Genomic DNA, 16,679 nt, shown 5'->3' on the forward strand with positions numbered 1-16,679 from the left:
CCAGCACTCTGCATCTTTATAAACATGTCAGGGTTCTATTTTTATTTCCTAATTAATTCAGAAAAGGAGCAGAAGACGTTGCTAGTGATAGGAAAGGGGATGATCACAAAGGTGGGACGATCACAAAGTTAGGACGAAGGGTGGCTTTTATTTTTCAATTGAATGAGGCAATTGAATGAATATGTGGCATCCAGCAATTAGAAAAATTACTTAGGGCCAGCCAGTGCCTGGGTGATTCTTGGGCTGCCTTGAAACTGTTCAGAATTTATTTATATGAGCATGTCTAAACTTATCAACTTCAGTGGCCAGCTTTTCTTATACTGATAGACAGTGAGACTTCATTTTCCCAAACACAAAGGAGAATACAAATTTCCACATATATTAATTTTTTCATTATTTGAAATGTGGTGTTTTAGCACTACTTCTAAAGTTATATTCTCTGAGTACATTAAACCTAATTTAACCTTTGACTTGATTTAAAATCATCTTTATAAACATCTAGAACTGTATGATCTGTATACTTTAGTGATTCCAGAATCTTAACAATCTCAAGGGTGTAGTCTTTTAATTAAATGAGCTTTTCCTCCAGTCCATTGTTGCCGAAAGGCTAAAATAATAGACATGAAGTCATGGAAAGAGTTCTCAACTTGGAATCAAAACTCTACTTCTCATTTAAGTTTAATCATTAATTCACTGTGTGACCTTTAGCAAGTCTCTGAACAACTCTGAGCATATATTTCTTCATCTATAAAATTGAAGAATTGGACCAGAAGATTCCTAAGGTTGTTGACATTTCTAAAATTCTATAATTTTATGATCAAGGACCATGCTACTCAGTAATACCAGATATCTGAAGGGCTTTTGAGGTGTTTCTTAATGATATGGCTCCAAACTACCATCATTGTGTTGGCTTTGAAGCTTTCCTATATTTTATGGGTAGGAAGACTATAGCCTGCAGGCCAAATGGGGCTTACCGTCTGTTTTTTGTAAATAAAGTTTTGTTGACACAGAGCCACACTCTTTTGTTTAGGTACTGTGTGTGGCTGCTTTTGAGCTACGGTAGTGGAGTTGAGTAGTTGCAACAGAGGTGGTGCGGTACGTCATGTCTAAAATATTTACTTTCTGATCTTTCTATAAAAAGTTCACCAACTTTTATTCTTTTTTCATTCTCCGTCTGTCACTTTTCTCTTCTTTTTTTTTTTTTTTTTTTGTGAGACAGAGTCTTGCTCTCCTGCCTAGGCTGGAGTGCAGTGGCACAATCTCGGCTCACTGCAACCTCCACCTCCCAGGTTCAAGCAATTCTCCTGCCTCAGCCTCCTCAGTAACTGAGACTGCAGTTGCCTGCCACCACGCGTGGCTAATTTTTGTATTTTTAGTAGAGGTGGGATTTCACCATGTTGGCTAGGTTGGTCTCAAACTCCTGACCTCAAATGATCCACCCACCTTGGCTTCCCAAAGTGCTGGGATTACAGGTATGAGCCACGGTGCTGGGAGGCTGTCACCTTTCATTGCAATCACTCTCTCTCCCTCCAGGAATTTGTTTTCATTTACTACCTCTACCTGTCTAGGGGTTAAGAAGCCAGACTGCACACCTGATTAGAATTAGCTTCAAAGTAAGAGTCTGTAGGTTTTAAACAAAAGTTTGAGGGGGCAGTCTTTGAGTGCAGTGCTGAGTGCATGGGCTTTTAGCTACTTAGCGCTCCTTTCTTATTTAAATGTCTGGGTCATTCTGGATAGTTATAGTTGAAATTTCAACACAGTTTGAAATGTCTAGAAATGGTTACTTTTATTTTGCTGACAGTGGTTATGGATTTGCTGTAAAATCCCCTTCCTACACGTGGCATCGCTACTGTGGTTAGTCTGAAGGCAAGGGTAGACAACTGAACTTGAGGTCCAAAGACTTGGGTTTAGATCAGGGGTGTCCAATCTTTTGGCTTCCCTGAGCCACGTTTGAAGAAGAATTGTCTTGGGCTACACATAAAATATACTAACAGTAATGACAGCTAATGAACTAAAAAAAAAAAAAAAAAAAAAAACCTCATAATGTTTCAAGAAAGTTTACAAATTGTTGTTGGGCTGCATTCAAAGCCATGCTGAGCTGCATGCCATTGGCAGGCAGTGGGTTGAACAAGCTTGGTTTTAGATCCTACTCAGCTATCCCATGGCTTTATGGCTTTAGCAATCCAATCCCTTCGTCTTCCCCTGTTTTTTCATCTGTAAAATGGGAGAGCTTCTTAATGCATCATGGGGTTTGCTGCAAGGGACACCACATGTTCAGCTCCATCCTTCAACTGCCCTCCACACTGCTTGGGTGGAGCAGCTGTGAAACTGATATGCCAAATTATAGAATCTGAAATGGGCCACAAGCAATGGTGTGCAAGATTACCATGCCTTAAAAATTACCAAGTGTACCAGCCGAGCGCAGTGGCTCATGCCTGTAATCCTAGCACCTTGGGAGGCTGATGCAGGCGGATCACGAGGTCAGGAGATCGAGACCATCCTGGTTAATATGGTGAAACCCTGTCTCTACTAAAAATACAAAAAATTAGCTAGGTGTGGTGGCATGCACCTGTAGTCCCAGCTACTCAAGAGCCTGAGGCAGGAGAATCGCCAAATGCCTATTTTGGCTATGATGTGATAGAATCCTAAAGTTTTAAAGCTAAAAATGGCCTTAGGCCTCATCCAGCCCAAACCCAGGAGGCGGAGATTGCAGTGAGCCGAGATTGCACCACTGGACTCCAGCCTGAGGGACAGAGCAAGACTCTGTCTCAAAAAAAAAAAAAAAAAAAAAAAAAAAAAAAAAAAAATTACCAAGTGACTCCACTTGTTTCCTCCCTTCCCCATGGCTGGGTGAGTAAGTAAGCCTTGCTGGAGCTCTGCACTGGACTCAGTTCTGGAGAAAGTTAAATTGAGTTTCCTTTTAGGCCCTTGTTCCTTGTGGATAGCTCCCTGGGTGGTAAGAGGAGTCAGGGTGATGGGTCCTCATCAGGTATTGATGATGGTGCCCTTTGGCAGGCACGGATCTGAGGCCATAGATGTATAGATGCTGTTTAGATAACTCCTCTCACTCTGGTCTGTAAGTCCCTTAAAGGCAGCAGCTAGTTTTTCATTTTAGCTGTCATTCTCCATTGCCCAGAGCAACGTCTGGCCTCAACAAATAGATGTTGGATTGATTTGTCATGATCAAGATTTTCTGGTGGCATGAAAGTGTCTTTGAGGTTGACACTCTATGTCAGTGGTGTGTCTAGGTAGACCTCTAAAGTAGCCATACATTTTAAGTTGGTTCAGTATACAGTGGTCAGTGTGAACGCACAGCCACCTCGTGGAGGAAGCAGCGTTTCCTTTAGGAGATGGAAATAGAAGGCAGGCCACAGCTGCAGCTCAGCAGAGCTGGGCTGAGATCTTCCTGGGAGGACTTGTTATAGCCCACTGCTCACCCAGGGTCACCATGGCTTTCCGCTACCTACATATTAAATACTTTCCCTGACTCTTAGATGGACACACACCCTTACCCTCCATGCATTTTGCCCTTCTGCTGTCAGTGGGTAATCTGGGTAGGATAGTGGAAATGGCACCTTTTAAACATAATCATAACTCAACTTGAAGTTTATTTAAGAAAGGGCCAAACCATCCATGATCCAAACCATGTGGAAATACATATAGGAGCTTCCGCCTGTGACATAGACTTTTTTGGGAAGTAAATAAGCATTTTATTTATTCATTGTGAAAAATAACTGAATTTCTCATTTGTGCCAAACATTATGCTAGTTGTTGGCAGTAAGAAGGCCAGAGGGGGCCCTTGCCAGCAAGGAATTTCTGTATAATTAGCAAGTAAACAGACAAGTGGAACAATTGCAAATTGTGATAAGAAGCAATAAAGGACACAAATGTTAGGGGCCAGCCCTGAGGAGCTGACATTTACAAAGGGTCCTAAAATTCCCGAAGGAGTTCATTGTGCACATGGTGGAAAGGGCTTCCCTGCTGAGGGCAGAGCACGTGCAAAGACCCTGGGGCTGGTGGAGGGAGCGACTGTGAGGCAGAGTGTGGCATGGATGTGCGGGGAGGTGGTCAGGGGCAGGGAGGAGGTTAGGTTTATTCTAGCTCTCATGGGAAACCATTGGCCAGTTTCAAGCATGAGAGTGGCATGGTCAGGTTTCTATTCAGAGCATCCCTTCTGCTGTTTCATGCAGAATGGTTCACAGGTGGCAGCAGTGCAGTCACAGAGACCAGGTGAGTGAAGTCCCCGGACTAAAGTGAAGTACAGAAGTGGTGACAATGTAGAGAACTTTCTAGTGGATTAGAACGGAAGAGGGGAGGGCAACAAAGGTCCTCAGATGCTGACATTTAGGAGGTAACAATTACTAAGATGGGAGGAATTTGGGGGGGCAGCGAGAGGATAGGTTTTGGGGGAGGATAGGTTTTGAGGAGAAGTCTCAAGTTCTCTTTGAAATCAACGAGATTTGTTTGGTGGCACAAAACACCTTTGAAGCTGATAAGTAACTGTAACCTTCCTTGTCCTTGCCACGCATTAATTGTATCATGTGCCAATAAATAAGCTTCCCTTAGTACCACTTTGTACCTAGTACAGACCCTTGGTACCACTTTGTACCTAGTACAGTCTTCCCTTAGTACCACTTTGTACCTAGTACAGTCTTACCTTAGTACCACTTTGTACCTAGTACAATATTCCCTTAATGCCACTTTGTACCTAGTACAGTCTTCCCTTAGTACCACTTTGTACCTAGTACAGTCTTCCCTTAGTACCACTTTGTACCTAGTACAGTATTCCCTTACTACCACTTTGTATCTAGTACAGTCTTCCCTTAGTACCACTTTGTACCTAGTACACTCTTACCTTAGTACCACTTTGTACCTAGTACACTCTTACCTTAGTACCACTTTGTACCTAGTACAATATTCCCTTAATACACTTTGTACCTAGTACAGTCTTGCCTTAGTACCACTTTGTACCTAGTACAATATTCCCTTAGTACACCACTTTGTACCTAGTACAATCTTCTCTTAGTACCACTTTGTACCTAGTATAATCTTCCCTTAGTACCACTTTGTACCTAGTACAGTCTTGCCTTAGTACCACTTTGTACCTAGTACAATCTTCCCTTAGTACCACTTTGTACCTAGTACAGTCTTGCCTTAGTACCACTTTGTACCTAGTATAATATTCCCTTAGTACACCACTTTGTACCTAGTACAATCTTCTCTTAGTACCACTTTGTACCTAGTACAGTCTTGCCTTAGTACCACTTTGTACCTAGTATAATATTCCCTTAGTACACCACTTGTACCTTGTACAGTCTTCCCTTAATATCGCTTTGTACCTTGTACAGTCTTGCCTTAGTACCACTTTGTACCTAGGTTTATACCCCATCTTACCCTCAGGAGTGAGCACAATTATCTGCTTGCAGTAGATGCTCGAGAAAGAATTGTTGCTGACTTGTCTGCACCAAACATTTCCAGCTTATTCAGAGCTCAACTCTAAAGCAAGGAAAAAGGAACTGGTTAAACGGGAAGAGAGGCAGATGAAGGGTTGGGGGTTTTGTGGTGTTGATGATGAAATAGCTATTTTTCCAAAAAGAGATTTTAGCTGAATGATGAGGAAAAAATGAAAGAGTAACTAGTTTTTGGGAATGCACCTAGATGTCTGGTCCTTGTGCCACCATTATTGCCATATACTTGTAACCTTGGGTCAGTTGCCTAGAGGTCACACATCGACACCTGTCATTTTTTTTCTTTTCCATTTTTCCTCCTTTTTTCCTCCCCACTCTCTTATTCCCACCTTAGAGGAAAAAAGGGAGGAGGAGGAGGAAGAGGGGAGGAGAAGGAGAGGGTAGGGGAAGGAGGGTGAGGAAGAGGAGGAGGGGGTGGAAGTAAGAGGAGGTAGAGGAGGAGGAGGAGAGGGAAGGGAGTAGGGGATGGGGAGGTGGAGAAGAAAGAAGATGGAGTGGGAGGAGGAGGAAGACGTGGGAAGAGGAGGAGAGGGTAGGGGTAGGAGGAAGAGGATGAGGAGGAGGGAATGGTAAAGCCACAGGCTTCACCCAGGTGTCCTAGGGGCAGGAGAATATGTAGCTGCTATGACACACAAACGTGAATGAGTCTAGAATAATCTCATTTCCCGAAAACCAACACAATGAACATAATTTTCACTTCCCAGTTTCCGTGTCCTGGAAGATTGAAGCCAGTGATGGCAGTACCACTTATTAACCTAAAGTGCATTTCTGTGATATGTCCCATGTCCTGAGCTAGTAATTTTTGACAAAGCACAATAATGAAGCCAACATCTTGTGATTTTAAAAGCTAAGCACTTGCTGCACTTTTTTTTAAAAAAAATTAAGTTATTTCTTCCCTGTAGGAAAGTAAAGAAATCCATGATAAAATAATAATTAAATGCTGACAATGCTAAATTTCTACCCAGTGTGAGCTGGCAGCAGTTTTATACCAAAACATTAGGTCATTTGAAGAAAAAAAAAATCTGATTAAATACCTCTGTAGGCTTTTCTGATTAGCCATTCTTAAAAGAGTCAGTGACAGTAATGAAAGGGTGTCATTTGACAGCCACAATTTACTTTTGAAAAAAAGGTAAAATAGTACAGTGTGTATGGGTGAGGTTTTTACAGGAATTTCTTGTTGGTCTTTACTCATGGGATTTGTTTTACTAATCATCAGTTTCTAGCGGTTCCGAGGAGTCCACCGGCCAGGAATTATGTGAGGTGAAAAGTAAGTGATATTCTGGGGCAAGGGACACAGGGACAGCTTAACTGCCAGGCTTTCTTTTCTTTCTTTTACCCCTTCTCCACACAGCAGGTTTTATATTTCCGGGGCGAAATGACCTTGACACGAGCAGGTTAGAGAAATAAAACGTAGTCGCAGAGATTCTCCTTGCATCCCTCGTATTAATTTTCTGCATTTGGCAGCTCCCAGCGTCTCTTTGGATTAAGTTGCTAAGGCATGAGGGCTGCAGGCCAGATTTGACGTGAAGATGGAATGATTATGTGGCATATGGTAAATGCAACCACCACCACTAATTACTCTTTCTTTCCACTTTCTCCTTGACTTCTACTTGTGAGCATAGGGTTCTGGAGTTTGAAAGTGGTTTCCTTTTTTCCATTTCTCCTTCCGTAGATATGAGACCAAATGCCTATTTTGGCTATGATGTGATAGAATCCTAAAGTTTTAAAGCTAAAAATGGCCTTAAAAATCCAGCCCAAACACTTCATGTCAAAGATGAGGACGGCGGGCCCAGAGAGCTTCACCTGGGCAGGGGTTGCAGAAGGGAGCCTGGAACTCGAGCACATCTCCCAGGTCCTGGGTGAGCCTGTGTTTTTCCTTTTCTGTCCTACCTCTTAAAAGTGGGCATGAAGCCAGTGGATTCGTTTTTCTGGGTTGCCATAACAAAAGTACCACAAACTGGGTGGGAAAGCAACAGAAACTTATTCCCTCACAAGTTCTGGAAGCAGGAAGTCAAAATCAAGGTGTTGGCAGAGCTGTGTAGCCGGAAGCCTCCAGGAGGGGATCTGTTCCATGCCTTTCTCTTGGCTTCTGGGGTTGCTGGCAATTCTGGGCGTTTCTTGGCTTGTGGTAGCACAACCCCAGTCTCTGCTTCCATCATCATGGGGTGTTCTCCTTGTGTCTCTCTGTTGATCTCTCTTCTCCTTTTTTTTTTTTTTTTTTTTTGAGATGAGCTCTCCTTCTGTCACCCAGGCTGGAGTGCAGTGGTGCGATCTTGGCTCATTGCAACGTCCGCCTCCTGGGTTCAAGCAATCCTCCTGCCTCAGCCTCTCGAGTAGCTGGGATTACTGGCGTGCACCATCACACCCAGCTAATTGTGTGTTTTTAGTAGAGACGGGGGTCTTGTCATGATGGCCAGGCTGGTCTCGAACTTCTGACCTCAGGTGATCCACCCGTCAAGGCCTCCTAAAGTATTGGGATTACAGGTGTGAGCCGCCGCCATCTTCTTTTCTTATAAGGACATCATAATATTGGATTTAGGGCCCACCTTATTCCAGGATGACCTCATCTTAACTAATTGCAGCTGCAAGATCCTGTTTCCAAAATAAGGTCACATTCTGAGGTTCCAAGAGTTAAGACTTCCAGCAGATCTTTTTAGGGGAACACAATTCAGTGCATACCAGGTGAGGCTGGGTAAGGTTTTTCCATGGAGGGTTTTTGGAGACTTTAAACTGCAGTGAATCATTACCACCTTCAACCGTACTTTCAGAGCTTGCTGTGTCTTTATGCTTTTCCCATCAAGTGAGGAACCTGAGTCCCGTCCATGTATTATTAATGACGATGATATGTAGCTTTCACTTTTAGCACACAAGGAGAGCATGTGAGTCAATCTGAGGATTAACCATAAAAAAGAAAAAGTAAAGTTAGAATTCAGAGATGAGATTTGAGTTGCGGACATTTATTTGTAGAGATTCTCTGGGTTCTACCTAAAGCATTAAAGCCCTTCAATTTGGAGGGTTGATTCTATTTATTTTTATATTTTTATATATGTTCTATAATTATAATTTGGATTACTCTATATTATTTATTCTATAATGTATTTACCAATCACAACGATTCTTTCTCCTTAACGATTAGTTTTTCACTATCCCCTCATTTAAAACTCACCTTCTGGGCCAGGCAGGGTCGCCCATGCCTGTAGTCATAGCACTTTGGGAGGCCGAGGCGGGTGGATTACTTGAGGTCAGGAGTTCGAAACCAGCCTGGCCAACATGGTGAAACCTCATCTCTACTAAAAAAAAATACAAAAAAATTTAGCTGGATGTGGTGGTGGGCGCTTGTAATCCCAGCTCTTTGGGAGACTGAGGCAGGAGAATTGCCTGAACCCGGGATGTAGAGGTTGCAGTGAGCTGAGATTGAGCCACTGTACTCCAGCCGGCGGGGATAGAGTGAGACTCTATCTCAAAAAAAAAAAAAAAAAAAAAAAAAAAAAAAAAAAATCACCTGGAAAGCTTTACCATGATAATTTCTCCCACCCTATCATGCTGGGCAAAATCTACAATGGCATGCCATTTCCTGCTGTCATTATCTCCTGCAGTTGCCCCACTGACCCTCCCTCAAACAAACAGATCTGTTTTCTGATGCCCAAATGTCCCTCATACTTGCCCCCTCCATACTTTGCTCTGGCTCCTCTTGCTGTCTCAAGTGGCATCCCCTTCTCTTTCTGCCCATCTGAACACACCTACTCCTCAAAGGCTTGCGTGCATTACCCTTCTTTGTGGATGCAGCCTGCGCAACCCAAACAGGAAGTGATCTCCTCCTGAGCGAAGGTCTATAGAATTCTCTGTCTGTATCTTGTTTGGAGCTCATAGGCCTGCCTTTTAGTGCCATCTATAGAAGAAGTGGATTAACAGCCACAAGACCTGTCTTCCATCATGGTTCCACCACTGCCATTCTGTATGGCTGTGGGACACTTGGGATACTGTCTGCCTCACTGTGGTTGTGAGAATCAGATGAGATAGAATATCATATTTATTTGCAACTCATCTATGAGAAGTACTATTCAAATATGTGTTACTTAATGTACCTTTATGTACTCACTGTAAAATTGGGATAGTACTTGGTGAGGATTAATTTAGTAAAGCACATAGGACAGTCTGGCTTATAGAAAGTCAACAGTAATAGTTAGCTGTCATCATTGTGACATCTGCGTTGTCAATGTCTTTGCAGATAGGACAGTAAGCCCCTTTAAGACAGAGATTGCATTCTGGCATCTCTTCAATGGACAGGATAGAACCTGATCCTAGCTGCTTGGTCTATTTGCTGGGTAAACTGAAAGTCCCATTCTTGTTACTGTGTGCAGTACTTAGACTCTCATTTTTCTCTCTTTTCCCAAGACATTAAAATTCTCACTGACCACTCTTTAACCTAGAGGTTCTTAAATGAATAGAAATAAACTCTCTGACAGCAGTGTTGATTTTGGCTCTAAACCTAAATTAGTTTGATAGGTGAATTGCTGTGGTAACACAGATGTCATCATTCAAAAGTGGCACAAATTCATTTTCTTTTGATACCTCCTCATGAGAATGTAACCTGGGTATGTTTTGAAATGGAGTATCTTCTATTAGTTTAATTGAGCATAGTTTTGACAGCATCAAGGTTTGTGTGATGTTCTTATAATAACCCGTTGAAGGACTCCATGAGGCCAGAATTGTTCTACACATTGTGGGGCAGTTTCTGGTACAGTGTTCTGTTCCACCATCCCGTATAGAGTAGCTGGGTAAATAATAGTGGATACGCTGGGCACGGTGGCTCACACCTGTAATCCTAGCACTTTGGGATGCTGAGGCAGGTGGATCATTTGAGGTCAGGAGTTCAAGACCAGCCTGGCCAACATGGTGAAACCCCATCTCTACTGAAAATACAAAAATTAGCTGGGCGTGGTGGTGCACACCTGTAATCCCAGCTACTTGAGACATGGAGACACGAGAATTGCTTGAACCTGGGAGGCGGAGGTTGCTGTGAGCCAAGATTGTGCCACTGCACTCCAGCCTGGGCGACAGAGCAAGACTCTGTCTAAAAGACAAAAAAAAAAGTGGATAAATAAGAAGAAATGGAAAAACCCTGCAGATGACAACTTGGAAGTAAAATTTTAGTGTGTTGCTTAAAAGACTTGGCACAATCTGTGTACACACATACCCAAATTTGCCAACTGTGGACCGTTCGATATTAGCAAAGTTGTTGAATTCCTTTTGACTTTGGATATCACTTACTCGTACATTTTCCTCACCAAGTCCAAGTCTACCCATCCCTATTTTCTACGTGGATATAAAGATAAAAAGTCCCTTTGGGAGCTAATATATTTCTTTTCTCTTCATATACCAATACGATGCCTAGAACAGCATGGATGCTCAAAATCTGTTGACAACTGATTTTCTTCCTAGCACATATGATTTGGGTAATTTTGTCAAGAATTAGTGATGTGGCGGCAAAATTAGCGATGTTTATTTAGGGCTAGTTTTCTGGTAAGAGGTTGAATGGGGAAATGTTAAACTCCTACTTCCTAGATACAGCTACAGGGAGAGGAGAAAGAGTCAGGTTATTTTGATATGATTGTAATTAACATAATCCCCCTGGAACTCCTTTTCCTACACACGCAGTTCCTTCCTTCAGGATCACACCAACCTAAAGGTAAAGCCCCGGCAATAGTAATGTTTATAGACCATCTTTCTCATAAATGCCACTGCTCACTATTGTACATATAAGTCTTTTTCAAGTTATTTTCGGAAGACCTCCCTCCTCTGCTACCATATTTCCCTAATGTCTGTGAAACTAAGTACTCACCAGGCGCAGTGACTCACGCCTGTAATCCCAGCACTTTGGGAGGCCAAGGCAGGTGGAGCACCTGAAGTCAGGAGTTTGAGACCAGCCTGACCAACATGGTGAAACCCCGTCTCTACTAAATACAAAAAATTAGCTGGGCATGGTGGTGCATGCCTGTGATCCCAGCTACTTGGGAGGCTGAGGCAGGAGAATTGCTTCAACCCAGGAGGTGGAATTTGCAGTGAGCTGAGATTGCACTATTGCACTCCAGCCTGAGCAAGAAGAATGAAACTCCATCTCCAAACAAACAAACAAAGTACTGCCTTCGAAGGTGTCCTGAGGCCACCATGATGCCTCACGCTTTTATCACAGAGGCCACCCCTTGGCGATGCCCACCAGCCATCTTCTTTTACTTCCTCTCCAGGGCTGCATGGAGCTCCGTCTTCTGCTCCAGGTAGAAGCCGTTCTGTATTCCCAGTCATCTCAGCTGAGGCTTTACCAGAAGGCACCCAAACTCCCTTACCTGTTCTTGACTGCCAGCGTCCTTTCCAATTGGTCCAGAAATGAGTGTGGCAATTGCTACCTTTTTAAATAACCTGGAGCACCTCTCCTGGGGCTATATCTAGATGCCACAAAGCAGAGTTACCAAAGGGAGACCTGGTCTCCAGTGTCAGCTTGTTTACTGACTGGTAGATTCCTTGAGGATGTCAGTGACCTCCTCTGCAAGACACGTGAATGTGTATAAAGTGCTTATGCCAGTAACTGGCCCCATAGTACACATTTTATTGTACTTTTCTTTTGAATATCCTCAGGGATAACAGAGCCTAAATCTTTGGGGAGCAGGTAATAGTTGTTGGGTTACATTAATTTTTGGTCCATAGCGATAGGCCATTGTAAAGAAATGAGACTCAGATTTGTAAACTGGCTGTGGAGTCAATTCTAAAATTAGTGACAAGATACACTACTGTTTGTAAAGCCAGTTTATCCAGGGGTAGGTGTTTGCTGTCCAGAGCTTCTGCGTCACCACTGAGTTCTGTAGGTAACTTAGGGATGGGGTATAGTTCCCCATCCTTGCATCTAGGGCAGATAGTCCCTGTGAGGGGGTGGCCTCCGTGTTCTCTGGCCATCCCTGTATCCAGGAGCTGCACATGGCCGCAGCCTGGCCAGTCCCTTACCTGTGTTCATGATATGGTTTGTCTCTGTGTCCCCACCCAAATCTCATGTTGAATTATAATCCCCAGTGTTGTGGGAGGGACCTGGTAGAGGTTATTGGATCGTGGGGGCAAATTTCCCTCTTGCTGTTCTCATGATAGTGAATGAGTTCCCACAAGATCAGGTTATTTAAAACTGTGTAGCAGTCCCTCCTTCTCTCTCTCGTGTTGCCATGTGAAGATTTTGCCTGGTTCCCCTTCACTTTCCTGCATGACTGTAAGTTTCCTGAGGCCTCCCCAGCCAGGCTTCCTGTTCAGCCTGTCAAACTGAGTCGGTTAAACCTCCCTGACACCCTCCACTCAGTGTTTGGAGGAGCTTTGCTTCTGCATACTATTTTTACAAAGAAGTTCTTTCTTTATTTAAAATTTTATTTATTTGCTACATTTTTTAGAGATGAAATCTTGCTCTGCCACCGAGGCTGGAGTGCAGTGGTGATCATAGCTCACTGTAGCCACAACCTCCTGGGTTCAATAAATCCTCCCAGCTCAGCCTTCCAAGTAGCTGAGGCAAGTAACTACAGGCACATGTAACTACAGGCACATGCCACAACATCTGGCACATTTTTGTATTTTTTATAGAGTTGGTGGGAGCAGTGTCTCACTGTATTGCCCAGGCTGGTCTTGAACTCCTAAGCTCAAGTGATCCTCCCACTTTGGCCTCCCAAAGTAAAGTGCTGGGATTACCAGTGTGAGCCACTGCATCTGGCCTGCTTGCAGAAGTTCTGCTACATCATGTTTTTTTTTTTTTTAAAAAAAAAAAAAAAGAGTCCTATGACTTGGTTTCTGCACTTTTCTTAGGTAGTGCTGTGTGTTCCAGAAAGGGTGGGCAAGAATGTGAGGTGGTAAATCAGAAGACGTTTCATGTTAAGAAGCCTAAGTGGCCAGGTGTGGTGGCTCACGCGTGTAATCCCAGTACTTTGGGAGGCCGAGGTGGGTGGATCACGCGGTCAGGAGTTTGAGACCAGCCTGACCAACATGCTGAAACCCCGTGTCTACTAAAAATACAAAAATTAGCCGGGCGTGGTGGTGTGTGCTTGTAACCCCAGCTACTCAGGAGGCTGAGGCAGGAGTATTGCTTGAATCCAGGAGGTGGAGGTTGCAGTGAGCCAAGATTGCACCACGGCACTCCAGCCTGGGCGACAGAGCGAGACTCTGTTTCAGAAAAAAAAAAAAAAAAAAAAGAAGCCTAAGTGTGCTCAAATGTGAGTGCGTCACACGAGATGCACTAAGCATCTCAGTCAGCTAATAACCATCAGCCCCGAGGCCCACCTGGCCACTGTCACCCTGACCTTCCAGCTGTGAGCCTGCGGCAGCTGAGACAACAATGTACTCAGCCTGCTCCTTGCTCACCTCTGGCATGGCTGGGTCTGAGCTCCAGAACGTGGCATCTCTCCTCACTGCACCACCTTCCCTGAGGGCTGGGGCCTGCCCAAGGCCTTGGACTTATCTTGACCTAAGGCATTGTTCAAGGAGTTCGATCCTAGAATCCTCATCACCTAGTCCAGCCTTGACCTTGAGTCTCAGTTCTTCCTGTTGATTTTCCAGACTGGTACCCAGATTTTTACCTTGTTTTTGAACCCTAAACTGCTGTCTTGTTTACCTGGCTGAGAACCCTGGAAACGACGGTCCTGTGCTCAGCCATTCCCCATCCACCCAGGAGAGCCTGCTTCTTAATACCTGCCCCACAGGTGGGGTCCTGCTTGTCCCAGCAGACTGTCTGCCTGTCACCTTCGATGTCTGCACCATTACATTCCTGGATGACCCATTTTGTGGTTCAGTCATCATGTCCAGGCCATTCTGTTTTCTGACTTCATACTATGTTTTGCCTGCACTACCACTTGTATTTTTGCTACCCTACCTTTTGTGCTTCTGGCTAAAATAGCTAGCTAGCTAGACAGGAGTTGTCTGGAGAAGTACAAATGAGTCTTTAAAACCCATCTTCAGTGCCCCATCCGTGACTACACGTTGTGAATTTTTACATCTGTAAGGTTACCATATTTTAAAGTAATTTTTAAATTTTAAAGTAGTTTTGTCTGTATTTGCTTCTTTGCCTTATGTATTGGCTTTAGTACCTAATTCTTTTTTTGTTTGTTTGCTTTGAGACAGAATCTCGCCCTGTCGCCCAGGCTGGGGTGCAGTGGCATGATCTCAGCTCACTGCAACCTCCGCTTCCCCGATTCAAGTGATTCTCCTGCCTCAGCTTCCCGAGTAGCTGGGATTACAGGCATGCACCACCATGCCCAGCTAATTTTTGTGTTTTTACTAGAGATGGGGTTTTGCCATGTTGGCCATGCTGTTCTCAAACTTCTGGCCTCAAGTGATCTACCCGCTTCAGCCTCCCAAAGTGCTGAGATTACAGTCGTGAGCCACCATGCCCCACCTTTGGTACCTCATTCTTGCATAACACGAGACCCACCTCTTCTCTGTGTGATGTCAGAAACCTCCTTCTGATGCTTGCAACAGAACCTGTGCCTTCAGCTTCTGCCACACCCCAGCGAGCAATTCTCCTGCCGAAGCCCCACCAATAGGCCTTGTCCACAGCTAACCAGGCCAGGTGAAGCCGTAGTTCAGGATATGGACCAGCTCCTGGGGCTGGCTGGCTGAAACCAGTAGTGGTGCTATTAGATGTCTGCAAGAGCTCCGTTAGATTGCCTTGGAATGATCCCCTGTTCAAGGATCATGCTGAATTGGCACATCTCACCACCTTATGTATGGGACAGGAGTTCCATCAGACTATAAGGCAATCTCTGAACCATCCTGACATGTTCATGAAACCTAGAATATACTAACTCCCCAATAAGAGTGGGAACTGGGAGAAGAGTTTTTCTTATCTTTCTATGGAAAGGACTAGTCTTGAGGGGAAATGAACCAACTAATGTACTAACCAAAGGATGAAATCGGCACCTTTTGCTAAAGGTGTGAGTTCAGGTTTATGAAATATCGCTCATCCCATGTTCTGGCCACACTGGCCTTGAGGACAGTCAAGAGCTGGGTGACCATCACTGGGTTTTGGATCTAAGCTCCAATCCCATTTGTTAATAGCACAGGGTACTAAACCACAGCTTCGATAACTAAACTACTGCCACACTCCCCACGTTCTTTCCCGCCCCACAGGCTCCGGTGTCTGTCTGTACCCCAGGTGCTCAGGGCAGCTCTTTCTGTTTTGCCTCTTTCTGTTTTTGCCCCCATCATCCGTACCTTTGGCTCCCTTGCTCTGTTACCCCACAATGTAGAGCAGAATACAGATCTTCCCATCCCTTTCCCAAATCAGCAGGGCGCTTTCCATCCCACAGCCCTTCTCTGGTAGACCAGAGACCAGATTGCCAGGGATAGGCCGGAGTCGGCTTAGGAATCAATATCTTAGGTTGAACCCACAGGCATTCCTTGTCAGTAGCCAAAACGTGGCAGGCCCACATGACTTGTGACCCTTCTCTTCCTTTGGGTACATTCTTTGCCCTCCTAGGAGGCTCCTCCCTTTACACCTTCCTAGCAGTTGGTGCATTCATTCATTTATTCATTCTCTCCTCCACATCATTCAGTATTAGAAGGCCTGTCCAAGATACCAGATCTCCAGGGGTAGGTATACAGGTAGTCCCTCCTAATTCCTCTCCACCCCCAGTACCCTGCCAACCCAGTGAGAATAGGTTAATACATTGATGAGGCACATAGTGAGTCTGATACTTGTCTTTTTTTTTTTTTTTTTTGAGACGGAGTTTCACTCTTGTTGCCCAGGCTGGAGTGCAATGGCATGATCTCGGCTCACTCTTACCTCCGCCTCCTGGGTTCAAGTGATTCTCCTACCTCAGCCTCCCGAGTAGCTGGGGTTACAGGCATGTGCCACCACGCCCAGCTAATTTTGTATTTTTAGTAGAGATGGGCTTTCTCCACGTTGGTCAGGCTGGTCTTGAACTCCCGACCTCAGGTGATTCCCCCCGCCTCAGCCTCCCACAGTGCTGGGATTCTTGGTGTGAGCCACCGCGCCCGGCCTCTGAGGCTTGTCTTTAGGCTTTGGCCCAAATGACAAAATGCGAGCAAATAAAATTTTAGTATCCCTTAAATTTTGCTTGTTACATGATGAAAACTGGCCAGGTAAATAGAAAATATAAATTCATCATTAGAGAAAAAGAGAATATTTTCTTTCTTATCTTTTCTACAATCTAAGAGGCATTTTGATGTAGT

At 44.3% G+C, this 16,679-nt stretch overlaps 2 protein-coding genes and 1 long non-coding RNA gene across 18 annotated transcripts in view; 1 reads left to right on the forward strand and 2 right to left on the reverse strand.

The window, feature by feature from the left end:
- PSMC1 (proteasome 26S subunit, ATPase 1) overlaps positions 1–16,679 on the reverse strand; it is a 1,015,066-nt gene that overhangs the window by 703,041 nt on the left and 295,346 nt on the right. The gene's annotated exons all lie outside the window — the stretch shown is intronic.
- The window catches only part of FOXN3 (forkhead box N3), a 467,440-nt gene that overhangs the window by 48,143 nt on the left and 402,618 nt on the right, over positions 1–16,679 (forward strand). The gene's annotated exons all lie outside the window — the stretch shown is intronic.
- LOC126959719 (uncharacterized) lies at positions 4,557–5,195 on the reverse strand. 8 transcript variants are annotated; one of them, XR_007727621.1, is made up of 5 exons: positions 5,106–5,195; positions 4,972–5,039; positions 4,841–4,873; positions 4,658–4,774; positions 4,557–4,624 (listed from the first exon to the last, which is right to left on the reverse strand). It is a non-coding gene; the product is annotated as an uncharacterized LOC126959719 (long non-coding RNA). The 8 variants fall into 8 exon arrangements; XR_007727619.1 differs by having other exon boundaries at positions 4,658–4,756; positions 4,856–4,906; XR_007727623.1 differs by having other exon boundaries at positions 4,658–4,741; positions 4,841–4,906.

Source organism: Macaca thibetana, chromosome 7, assembly GCF_024542745.1.
Source record: "Macaca thibetana thibetana isolate TM-01 chromosome 7, ASM2454274v1, whole genome shotgun sequence".
Lineage (NCBI taxonomy): Eukaryota > Metazoa > Chordata > Mammalia > Primates > Cercopithecidae > Macaca > Macaca thibetana.